Raw genomic sequence first — 12,791 nt, 5'->3', positions numbered from 1 at the left:
AAAGGTTTACAACACTCGAAAAAGCGGGTGGAGTTAGAAGTAACCTAGCCCACACCTCCCTGCCCAATCTACTGCCTTTCCTGAAAACGGAATAGTTTGGTGTGCATTCTTTCAGCTTTTCCCCTGTACAGGTCCTATGTGCATATGTATGTGTGTGTTCTTATCTGTGGGATCATATCCATATTGTTCTTGCTTTTTCTCACTTAATAAAAACGCATCTCATTCCTAGTCATAGCTTCGTGAAATTCTGTGATATGGATACACTATAATTTATTTAACTATCTCCCTCTTATGGGATACGTAGGTCATTTCTGTTTGCAAGCGTGCTTATTGGCCACGTATGTTTATCTTTGTTTTGCTCTCTGTGATGTGTATTCCATTTATATTTATTTTCCTCTGAAGCCATTTGTCTTTTTCTTTTTTATCCATATGGGTTTTCACATGTATTGTGGAAAATAATCCTTGATAATAACATTTCTTTGTAATTTGCAGCCCGTGCTTTCACTTTTTAAAACTGTGTGTACAGTGTCTGTCACCATGTGGGATGTCTAAACTTCGTGAAGTAAGCTATATAACTGTTCTTCATGGTCTTTGGGTTTGAGTCTTGGATAAGAAAGCCTCCCTTTGAAACATCATCAAGATATTCTAGGAGTTCCTGCTGTGGCACAGGGGGTTAAGGACCCAGCATTGCCACAGGTGCAGTGAGGTCAGCCATGTGTCACACGTGTGGCCACTGAAATAATAATAATAATAATAATAGTAAAAGATATCCTGTACACTTTCCCGGTGCTAACACCTCTTGCGAAGCCTAACAGAAACCTCTTAATGATCTCAAGCTTCGCCACTTATGTGGTGTTGAAGTGCCTCCTGCGTGTCAAATATTTTGATACACATTAGAGACTCAGTGGTCGGCATGGCCCCTGTCTTCGTGCAGCTTCTGTCCTAAAGTGGAAGTTGGATACCAGACAGACAATGACGGATTCCCTGAGTGCCGGGAAGGAAGGGAGTGGGCTGAGCTAGACGGTAATCAAGGGGAACTTACTCTAGATGAGGCTGTCAAGAAAATCTTTAAGGAGGTGAGATGCAAACTGAAACCTGAATGATGGTAAGAGAAGCTACCCCCACTATTCCTCCTGTGCCTGACAACAGCAACGTCATGGCGAATCGCTGGCCAAGTTAAATAGCCCTGAAAAGAACAGGGTCCCTGCCCAGGACGAGCAAACTGATCTTGACAGTCTGGACAGACAGTACCTGAAAAGCACGCACTGATGACCTCAAGAAGCCTCCATCGCCAGAAGAGCCCCTAGTAGAAGAACCTCAACAAGATGCAAATTTCTTTCTCTCTCCCGTGAAAGTCTCGAGGTGGCAGGTGGTCCAGAGCTAGCAGCGTGCTTTGCTCTGCAAGATCATCCAAGTATCCAGGCTCCTTCTGTCTTCCTCCACCGTCTGCACAGGGCTTTCAGTTAGGGATCTAAGAGAGCTGCCAGCTTCCGCCACTGCGTCTGCCTTTGAGCCAGCGGGAGCAGAGAGAAGGGCCTGGGAAGGCGAGCGCCTTTCCCCTTGGAGACATTAGCTGCAAGGTGTATGCATCCCAGCTCTGCCCAACCCCTAGTCCCAAACCTGATGAAAGGGAGACTGAGCAATGTGGTCGTTCCCTGGCAGCCGTGTCCTCAGCGAAAACGACTTCTGTTGGCGCAGAGAAAGGATGTTGAAGGGACACGGGGTCATCTCGGCCACAGCCTATTGTGTATGGGCTGGGTCAGGTCTTTTTAAAATGGAGACAGTATCAGGAAGAGTGCTGACCATGGAGCGTGTCACGGCATTCAGAGTTTAGGAATCAGGAGCCAGCCTCCAGCAGGCCACACAGGTCAGTGTGTTCATATCCAGTCCCTCGTCTGGAGTGGGCAGGGAGGGCAAGCATCTTCAAGGCGTTCCACGGACCTGGCCCAAATACTGGCACATTTGATGAAACCAGGTTGCATTTTAATTGAGCACGCCAGGAACCAGAGTCTCCTTGAGAACACCTGCAAAGGCTGCAGCCAAGTGTCCCTAGCTCTCCCTCCAATCTCGAGAGGGCTTGTGACAATGAAGGCCTCAGCAAGTCCAAAGAGAAGAAAAGCTGCACGTCTCTCCCTGAAGGGAGCAGTCGAGCTTCCCTGGCAATCCTCTCCAAAACATCGAATAAGGACGCTGGCTTTTCTCTTACTCCTTCCCCCACGCCCACCCATGGTTCTGAGAATGACTGTGCTGGCCACCAGCCCCCTAAGGCCTCCATCCCTAGAGACTGCCCTGAGATGCACCTCCTGGGCTGGAAACAGGCTGGAGGGAACCACTTGTGCTTCCTCTCTCTTCCCCACTTGGAGCCAGTGACACTTGTTTGGGGCATACAGAGCCACAGCTGCCGAACAAATGGACCTTTAGGTTGGCCCCGACTGTAGCCACAGATTGACCCCGTAACCCTGTACACCCCTGGCCTAGCAGAGTGCCTGCGGCAGCTCAGGAGCTCAACACATGCCTGTTTAATGGATGAATGAATTCATGGATGGATGAGTCGACAAGTTCACCATGACCACAAGCTCACCTTCCTCCCCAGCCCTCACACTGACCGCCGAGGCATGGACGCGTTACTTCTGCTCCGAGAAGCGGGCATCGTGCCTCTGACCCACAGGCCCTTGGCATCGGCCTCAGCCTTGGCACAGCTCATACCTCCTGCTAGGGGCAGCACTCAGTCTGCCCTCCTTCTACACTCATAAACATTTATGGGACACCCACCCACTGTGTTCTAGGCACTGGGACACAGCAATGAAAAGCCAAAGACTGACCTCTTGAACCTTAGGTTCTAGAGGAGACCCAAACGACTAAAAAGGGGATGAACATGGAGTTCCCATTGTGGCTTAGTGGGTGAAGGACCTGACTAGTACCCATGAAGATGCGGGTTCAATCCCTGGCCTCACTCAGCTGGTTAAGGATCTGGCATTGCCGCAAGCTGGGGCATAGGTCGCAGATGGGTCTCGGGTCCCAGGTGACTGTGGCTGTGGTGTAGGCTTGCAGGGGCAGCTCCAATTCAACCCCGAGCCTAGGACTTTCCATGTGCCCCAGGAGTGGCCATTCATAAACGAGAGAGAGAGAGGAGTTCCCGTCGTGGCACAGTGGTTAACAAATCTGACTAGGAACCATGAGGTTGCAGGTTCGGTCCCTGGCCTTGCTCAGTGGGTTAAGGATCCGGCGTTGCCGTGAGCTGTGGCATAGGCAGACGCAGCTCGGATCCCGCATTGTTGGCGAAGGCTGGCGACTACAGCTCTGATTAGACCCCTGGCCTGGGAACCTCCATATGCCGTGGGAGCGGCCCTAGAAAAGGCAAAAAGAGAAAAAATAAAAATTAAATAAAAATAAGAGAGAGGCGAGAGAGAAAGAAAGAAAAAGGAAAAAAAAAAGCGGATGAAGAAATCAATCCATTAAGTTTATGTCTGCTGTAGAAAGTACCAAAACTCCAAAGCACAGTGGCGTAACCACAACACGTACAGGAAGCTTATTTCTCAGTCTCATCACAGTTCAATACAGGTGTTCCTGGAGGGCTGGCAGGCTTCTGTGTGAGAGAGTCAGGACCCAGGCTCCTTTCATCCGTGGCTCGTGCTAGGCCCCTAAGGATTCGGAATTCTCTGGCTCCATCCAACAGACGGAGGGACAGGGTGTGGAGCAAGCATGCCTGCTTTCACCTCCTCATCTCAGACGTGGTACACGTCACTTCTGCACATGCCGTGTTGCAAAGAACAGAGTCCTGGGCCTGAGAGCAGAGCTGGACATAGAGCCCCTGGCTGGACAGCAACAACGCTGCGCTGTGGAGGAAGGAGCATGGACCCTGCCACTCTCTGCACTAAAGGGTCCCTTCGGCCACCGAATACCTGGGTTTACGCTCTTCCCAGACACAGACCACACTCACCCCTCCGCAGGATAACCACCCAAGTCCCATCCCTTGATGCCCAGAACCTCCTCGTGATGCACGTTGCTCTTCATCAGGCCTTCACGTGAGGCCCGTGGTCCAGGGCCTATGACCCGGAAGACACGTTCTCCTCTCTCATTACCCGGTCCTCGGTGGTGGAGCAGAGACAGGAGGCCTACAACAAGAAGCCCTGAGCCTGTCCCCAAGCGAGGCTGCATGTCACAGAGGCTCTTGCTCTGAGGGCGGCTGTGTGACTCGGTTTGGACCAGCGGAACCTGGGCGAGGTTGATGTCTGCCGCTCCTGACTTGCTTAAAGCACGTTGCCTGTCCTGGATTTCCTCTTCCCTTCCCAAGGGCTGCACCTCGGCCCTGGACGCGGAGATGCGAATAACGTTTTCGGGAATGGCAGATTAAGACTGGAGGGAGGCCGGGCTCTTGACAGATGTCATGAAGCAGACCTGCCCCACCAGCCTGGATCGTCCCGGTGATTCTGCGCAAGAGAAATGATCACGTCCATTGACGCTCTCGTTACCTTCCACCCAAACAGATGACGTATGCCTTCGGCGCCGAGTAACAGCACACCTGCATTCAACTGTCTTTCCCAGTAAGGAAAATGAACTTCTTGCACTAACACATTGCCAAGAAGTCCCCTCCAGGCTTGGCCAATGCCTCGGCTCAGGGGTATTACCCTGGCCCCGTCCATCTTTCCGTTCTGCCCGTCTCATGCAAGTTCCAGGTCTCACATGCCTATAGAACATTGTCCAGGAATTCCCATTGTGGTGCAGCAGAAAAAAATCTGACTAGGAACCATGAGGTTGTGGGTTCGATCCCTCGCTCAATGGGTTGACGATCTGGCGTTGCCATTGAGCTGCGGTGTAGGTCACAGACATGCCTTGGATCTGGCATTGCTGTGGCTGCGGCGTAGGCCGGCAGCTGTAGCTCTGATTGGACTCCTAGCCTGGGAATATCTATATGCCACAAATTTGGCCCTAAAAAGCAAAAAATAAAAATTAAAGTTAAAAAAATGTATGCTGACATACAGAGATGTACTTTGGTAAATCATTGAGAAAAAAAATCAATTTTATTGCATATAAACACAAGAAGACTATGGTCTTAGCCAAAAATATGTATGAAAACAGGATGAGATTTCTTTCTGAGCATTTGTATTATACAAATGAAGTTTTCTTTTCCTTTTTAAAAAAACTGTGATTTCTACAATCAGCATGTACAAAAATTCCAGTAAATGTTTGTTATTATTTGATAATCCTGGGAAAGAGCAGGAATATGAATCTTGAACAGATGAAAATAATTTCTCACTTTTTGAGGTTTTTTTTTAACTTTTTGGAGAATGGGTATCTTCTGTCAACTCTTAGTCTCTTCAGAAGTAAAGGCAAGAAGTTCCCTTGTGGCGTCGCAGGTTAAGGATCTGAGTTTGATTCCTGGCCCAGGAACTTCCACAAGCTGTGGGCATGCCCCCCCCAACAACAACAAAAAAAAGAAGCAAAGGGAATCTTTTTATTTGTATATTTAAAGGTATATATCTAAGTATATACATACATTTTTGATCATATGTAGCTTTATTACATATGATATGTAAATGATTGCAGATTAGTCATTTTCCTTTGCATTCTTTTGAGAACGAAAAGTAGTATAAAGGATGATCATCACTGTTGCAAAAGTTTATAAGGTTTTAGTTGTGTCCTTATGAAATAAAAAGTAAAAATAGCACATATAGATTCTTTTTACTGTGGCAAAAATATTGCTTCACTTCATACAAGTTTTCCTTGAAATACTGAACTCTTCGAATATATTTATTCATTATTTCAATCCATTTATTAATCAAATATGACGTGAATACCTATTATACAGCAGACATATTCCACTCAGGCCCCTTCATCTATTTCTTAGAACACCTTCATCATTACAAGCTTCATATTGCCTCCTATGAGCAAGATGAGAAATTTAAAATTGAAGTACTGATTTAATCTCAGTTGATGCTTTTCCTCCCTTCTTTCAAACAATAGCTTTTTTGAAGGTAGGAAATTGTAAAAGCTGCCCTTTTGAATACTTATAACACTTCCATATGCCATGGGTGCAGCCCTAAAAAGACATAATAAATTAATTAATAATACTTTAAAGAAAAATCTTTTTTTGTTTTGTTATTTTAATTCTCTTTCCCCATAATGCTTTTGTTTTATTTATTTATTTATTTATTTATTTTGTCTTTTGTCTTTTTTTAGGGCCGCACCTGCGGCATATGGAGGTTCCCAGGCTAGGGGTCGAATCAGAGCTGTAGCCGCTGGCCTACACCACAGCCACAGCAACGTGGGATCTGTGCCACGTCTGCGACCTACGCCACTAGCTCACAGCAACACCGGATCCTTAACCCACTGAGCGAGGCCAGGGATCGAACCCACAGCCTTCATGGTTCTTAGATTTGTTAACCACTGAGCCATGACGGGAACTCCTATTTTATTATTTTTTGAAAATCGAAGTATAGTTGATTTACAATACTGCCCATGATGATTTTAAGAACTAAAATTTATTTAAATGCCGACCATGCGACTAAAACTGCAGGAGACCTGCTCTATAGACCATTATTTCGTTTAATCCACAAGGCACCTTGGGTTTATAATTCCCTGCTATTTTATGTACCAATAAGAAATTTTGGGCATTCTCTTGTGGCACAGTAGGTTAAGGATCTGGCACCATCACTGCAGTGGCTTGGGTTGCTGCTGTGGTGTGGGTTTGATCCCTAGGCCCGGGAAGTTCCACCTGCTACAAGTGCAGCCAAAAAAAAAAAAAAAAAATGCTGGCAACTCACAGATCTAGAGAACAAACTAAGTGGTTACCAATAGGGAGAGGGAAGAGGAGGGGGCAATATATGGGTTCGGGACTAAGAGTTATCTTTAAAATAAGCCAAAGGGGGAGTTCCCGTCATGGCTCAGTGGAAACAAATCTGACTAGCATCCATGAGGATGCAGATTCGAACCCGGCCTCACTCAGTAAGGATCTGGTGTTGCCATGAGCTGTGGTGCAGGTCAAAGATGTGGCTTGGATCTGATATTGCTGTTGCCATGGCTGTGGTGTAGGCCAGCGGCTACAGCTGCGATTCAACCCCAAGCCTGGGAACCTCCATATGCTGCAGGTGCAGCCCTAAAAAAGCCAAAAATAAAATAAAATAAAATAAAATAAGCTACAAGAATATGTTGTACAACATAAGGAATATAACTAATATTTTATAACAATTATAGATGGAGTACAAGCTTTATCAAAAACTATGAATCACTCTATTGTATCATTATACGCCTGTAACATATATAATATTATATGCTAACTATACTTCAATTTACAAAAATACGAACCTGACACAAAAGACGCAGGATAATGAGCCTAACGGGGAAAATGAGAAACGATAAAAATAGTGGTGCCAATTATAATTCTAAGACATTGGGAGTTCTTTCTCGTCCTTAAATCCACGTCTGCAAAGAAGGTATAATGTTTCACTTAATTGAAACAGTCTTTGCCAAATAATCGTAATAATGACACTAATATTCTCTAACAATCACTGAGCTGTGACCTGGGCAAGGATCTGCTCGAGACACGTCGCACAGCTTCTCGCTGAAGCGTCGCTGTGGTGTCCTGTGTGATGACTACAGCTTTATCCACATTTTGTTGATGAGGAAATGGAGCCAAAGAAAGGCTGAGGGGCAGCTGAGAAGGGGCAGAGGAGAATTCAAACCCAAGCTGAGCTGAATCTCAAGGTCACGGTCTTTCTCTTCAAAGAGATTGTTCTTTCCCTAATGTGCTGAGTAATAAGCGCTAAGAAGTGTTCTTTCTCCAGAAGAAAACTGAGTATTTGCCCTAAAGGGATAGGAACAGCACATGACCGAATGCTTAAATGTTGTTACAAATCATTGCAAGTCATTGCATGCTTTGAAATTGTACGCTGCAATTTCCTAAACAGTCCTCTTGCTTTTGTAGGACTGCTCTCCTGTTTGGCCTGGGCCAGTGGCCATCCAGCTGGTACGTCTCCTAGTAGAGAGGAAATGCCAGTTTAACCTCTGTGACGATGAGAACAGGACAGCACGGATAAAGCTGCCTAGTAGCCAACCATGTCACCAGGAGATGGATTTGATTTCACGACTTAGACTAAAAATGAGTTGATCTCATTGAGATCTAAGGAACTGGTGAAATGTGCGGACGGTTGACTTTGAATTCTTAGCCTCTGCCGTCTGTTTCTTAGCCTACTCCTCACAGCCATCCAGCGCCAGGAAGAGGAATGTGCACGTGATCTGCGGGAACGAGGTGCCAACCCAGATCTCGTGGACGTCGCTGGCACTGCTGCCCTCCGCCATGCTCCTTTGGACAGAATATCTCCATCTCAGCAAAGCTGCTTTCAATACAAAGCTAATATTGAAGGAAGAAACAAGGTTTCCCTCAACTAATTTCATTTTGTTAAATACATGTTGTTGGTTTTTGTCACAAGGGTTTTATTTATGATGATATTATACTGAACACTATCCGTCAGGCCCTGATCCCACGGAAAGCTTGTCAGAGGGGCAGAGAAAGGTGATGCCCACGGAAAGGGCAACGCTTTATCTCCCAGCCACCCTTTACGCCAGAAGGAAACACTTCGCCATAGAAGGAAAGGCTCAGCCTCCACACCATGGGGTCAGCATTTAACTCGCGCACGAAAAGCTGTACCGAGGAACTGCAGAGTCGAAGGTGATGGCAGCACAGCTTACTTCAGTTAGACTCGAAGGGGAACCTCCGGCCTGGAGTTGGTTTTGCAAAAAGGCTGCGGAGATCTAGCTTGAGTGTCACCTGTTAGTAAGACAGAGACGCAGGGCGTTGGGATGGTTTTCAAGGTGACTTGCCTCCCGCTCAGAGTGACACGAGCAGAAATACTACTGCTCATTGTGCTTGGGAGCCATCAGATGGGACTGCTGCTGGCATCTCCTCCTCCGGCCCAGGGTAGAGGAGCGGGGTTGGGGGGGTGCAGAGAGCTGTGACCCTCTGTTCTCCTACCTGATCCCCTTGGACCGAGCCCACAGGTGAGTCAGATGCCTGGAGCAGCGGGACTTGCACTGGGGCGTGGATGGGAGGCATCTGCCTCCCCTCTAGATCTGGCCCAGGGCCTGGCCCCCCCAGCTTGGCCCTCCTCCCAGTGTTAAGTTCCCAGCAGTACATACAGTGGCCAGGAGCTCGGGCTTAAGATTCGTGCAGGCTCTGGTTCAAACGCCAGCTCTTCTTCCCACTGCGTGTGGGACCACTTGGCCTTGCAGATGCTCCGCGCACTTGCCAGGAGAATTGGTCCTGTCATGCCTTCCCTGCGAGGCTGCTGGGGAGATGCAGACACGATGTATGTGTCTGAGACTCGCCGGAAGTTCTCTAGGCTCAGCCCAGAAGCCATTTCTGGGAAGTGTGTCCCCAACCCCTGGGTTAAGGGTTTCCTCTGTGCTACCCCAGCCGTCTCTGCACTCACCACCCTGTGTGGTCTGTTCACTGGTCTGTGTCCGGCCCCAGGTCTGGGCGCTCCTCAAGGGCAGGCCTGGGCTGACTTTCCTCTCTGACCACCAGCACCCAGGTCAGGGCTGAGCCCAGGGAAGGGAAACCTGCGGGGTGGGAAGAGACCCAGAGGAAGGGGCTAAACCCAGTCATCTGTCCAGCTGTATGTCTGTCCATACCCCTCAGACACACACCTGCACCTGCTCGCACAAGCCCTTTCCCCTGAAGGTCCCGGGGTCAGGGAACCCTGATGCTCCATCTGGTCTTCAGTGGGTTGGGGAGGGGCTGCTCTTCTTCTGCCTGTAGCCTCGGCTGCCACCTGGTGGCTGCAATGGGAAGGGCAGATTCAGCAGAGCCTTTGAACTTCACACCTTTAGGGGACTCTTCCCCCTTAAGCGCTGGGACCAGAGGCTTTTCCAGGGCCTGGCCCCAGGGACCCCATGGGTTGTGCCAGCACGTTGCACCGTGGGCTTCAAGGGCAGCATGGCCTCCAGCGCCCCCTCCTTGTGTCATTTGTGTGGTGTAACTTGCAGCTCCAGTTCAAATTCTATGCCCCCATCTGGACTTCCATATGCTGGGGGTGTGCCCAAAAAAGGAAAAAAAAAAAGATTTAGAGTAAAGGAGTAAAACTTTTGTGGTGCCCTGCTCCCTCGAGACCCTGGCCCCCTGGAGAAGCAGAGCAGAGGGAGTTTGATGAGAGAGAAGGGTGGAGGGAGGACAAGGCCAAGTCCCACTCTGGGCCTGAGCAGCCTGGAAGACGGTAGAGCCACGGAGGACCCCCAGTTGGGTTGTGCAGGCCTCGGCTCTACCTGTAACCTGGTGAGACTGCATCTGCCTGCGGGGAGGGGCGCCTTTTTCTGATTCGCATACGGGCACCATTCAGGCTGGCGCACAGCACGGAGAATGGCAGGTGGGTGCCCGAGGACAATCAGGAGCATGTGGGGTGAGGATGCATTTGGACACGTGGCGTCTTGGAGCTCGTGGCACGTTACAGGGAGCAGACTGGGGGCAGCTGGGTGCACAGGAAAGACCTGAAGCTCCGTTGAGCAGGTAGTAATTGAGCCAGAGATTGTGTCTTCTAGTTGGCTGCCCACTGGGAGGGTGAAAGGCCAGGTCTGGGCCAGGCAGCCTGCACACAGCCCCGCTCTGACGCTAATGTCATGTGACTTTGGATCAATCGAGTCACCTGAGCTCCAGTTTCCTCCTCCCTAGACTGGGGGCAGTACATGGTGTCTGTCTAATAGGAGGTGTCGTGAAGATGCAAAGAAACGTGTTTTTCTCTGCACAAAACACACAGAATAGGGCCAAGTATACAGTTAGTGCACAATAACTGTTAGCTTCTGTTTTTCCATGGCTATTGTTATGCTGAAAGGATGGACTCAGCTGGATGCAGGAGCACACTGCAAAATCCTAGCCACCTTGAACTGGAGCAAGGCCCCTCACCCCCCACCCCTATGTCCTCAGCCAGCCTTTGGTCTGCAGAGAACTTTAGCCAAAGAATAAGTGTAATCGGAGAGGTGAGAAGATGCAGAACCCAAGGAAAACAGTCACGACCAAACAATACCAAATAATGATGGTTCAGCCCTTACGCAGAGTCAGGGACCTTTAGTTTCTCCTCACGGGCTGCAGGTGATGCTCGGAACCACATCCTCCGCGCTGTCTGTCGATCGCGGGGCCCCACCAGGTGGAAGAAGGGAACCACATGCCCACCAGACTGTAGCCAGGACATCAGCTGCCACGATTCCGACTCAGAGAAACGGGACCAGGCTGACCCTGGAAGGAAGATGCGCGGCGCTCCGTCAAGGGGGCTGCTCAGGCCGCGGCGCGACCAACACGCTGACTGCTTGTGGTCCCCTGCGTCTGTTTATGCCCCTGAAGCTCTCCTTTAAAAGCTCTTGCCCCCCGATGGTCAGGGGGGTGAGGGCGCCTGTGGACACAAGTCCAGCCTCCCCCGTTTGCCGACCTTGGGGATAAAGCAAATGTTCCTTCCCACCCAGCTCGCCTCTCTTTATTGGCTTTGAGCGGCGAGCAGCCAGACCCCCGGTTTAGCCCCTTTTACTGATATTGTGCTGTGAAAGCTGAAGCCCAAGGAAAGGTTGGCTTCTGCCCGAGGTCACGTGACAAGCTCGGGCGAGCCTCTGCATGGCTGGTGGGGACGGAACGTGCTGGACCCGGCTGCTCTCCTGGACCTCTGGACGCACCAACATAAGGGGGCTGGTTCGTTCTGCGTTGCTGAGCCGGTACAGTTAGGTAGGGGGACTTTGCAGATGAATAACCGGGCTTCAGACCAGTTCTGTGAGAAAATGCAGAAACAAAGGAAAACAGAGCCCCTGCATAGGACAAGGCTCAGTATTTGTTCGGTGAATGAGTATGTGTCAGCTAGTCCCAGCTCAGCCACTCAAATAAATTGCATGATCTTGGGAAAATCACTTGACCTCTCTGGGTCTCAGTTTTCTTTTCCATAAGTGGGCATTTAAAAAGAGGTTCTAGGAGTTCCCTGGTGGTAAGTGGGTTAAGGACCTGGGGTTGTCACTGCTGTGGCTCAGGTCACTGCTGTGGCATGGGTTTGATTACTGGCCTGGGGACTGCTGTATGCTGCAGGAGTGGCCAAAAAGAAAAAAAAAAAGACTTACAGCTTGTTATCTACAAAGGGGACAATAAGGTGCTTTGGAATAGTTTTAGTGAGAGCTATTGTATGTGTGAAGTGTCCAGTAGGATGCCTGGTGCATGGGGGATCAGTAAACTGGGGCCCAAATTTTAGCTGAGAAACTTCACCAGATGATACAGGAACGTAAAGATATCCTTAGTTCGTGATTATGATGAATATTCTTTCAGTTTAGCTATTTTGAAGTCCACCGCCATGCAAGGGCGCTGTCAGGGGTAGCTCACTGTCAGGGCTTTCTTGCTTTAATGCGTGAGACCTGAGCTGATATTGTCTCCCGGTCCATTATTTTCCAGTGTCTTTTTCTTATCGTAGTTTTCTCATATTACTCACTTAAGCAAAGTATGCACTTTGTGATGGTACCCTGTGTGGTTTCACATTGAAACTTTGCTTCATATCGCCTGTGTGATGTTTGTTGAGGAATTATTAAAGATGTCCTTTTTATGTTTCAATAATTTAGCTTCTGTGACAGGGCCCAAGATACCACATTTGGAAACTTTGGAAAGCTCTTGAGAAAAAGGGGTTGGGGCAGCTCAGCTGCATGTTTGTGGTGACAGTCCAGTGTGAAGCCCTAGCATGAGGTCTGGCAGACTGTTGACCCAGGGCCACCATGCACAGCCACCTGCTCACCAACCGCAGCCCATTCCTATCGCTCACCAGCTGCTGCCCAGTTGTACC

General features: G+C 49.1%; 1 protein-coding gene across 1 annotated transcript in view; it reads left to right on the top strand.

Annotated features, from left to right (window-relative positions):
* The window catches only part of LOC125132230 (cytochrome P450 4X1-like), a 54,714-nt gene extending 42,834 nt beyond the window's left edge, over window positions 1–11,880 (top strand). Inside the window, exon 13 of the mRNA XM_047789167.1 lies at window positions 7,925–11,880. The gene's annotated coding sequence lies outside the window, so the exon portion shown is untranslated. The remainder of the gene's footprint in view (window positions 1–7,924) is intronic.
* Window positions 11,881–12,791: the final 911 nt, after the last annotated feature.

The sequence above is a fragment of the Phacochoerus africanus genome, chromosome 8 (genome assembly GCF_016906955.1).
Source record: "Phacochoerus africanus isolate WHEZ1 chromosome 8, ROS_Pafr_v1, whole genome shotgun sequence".
NCBI lineage: Eukaryota > Metazoa > Chordata > Mammalia > Artiodactyla > Suidae > Phacochoerus > Phacochoerus africanus.
This window is presented reverse-complemented; position numbering and strand designations above follow the sequence as displayed.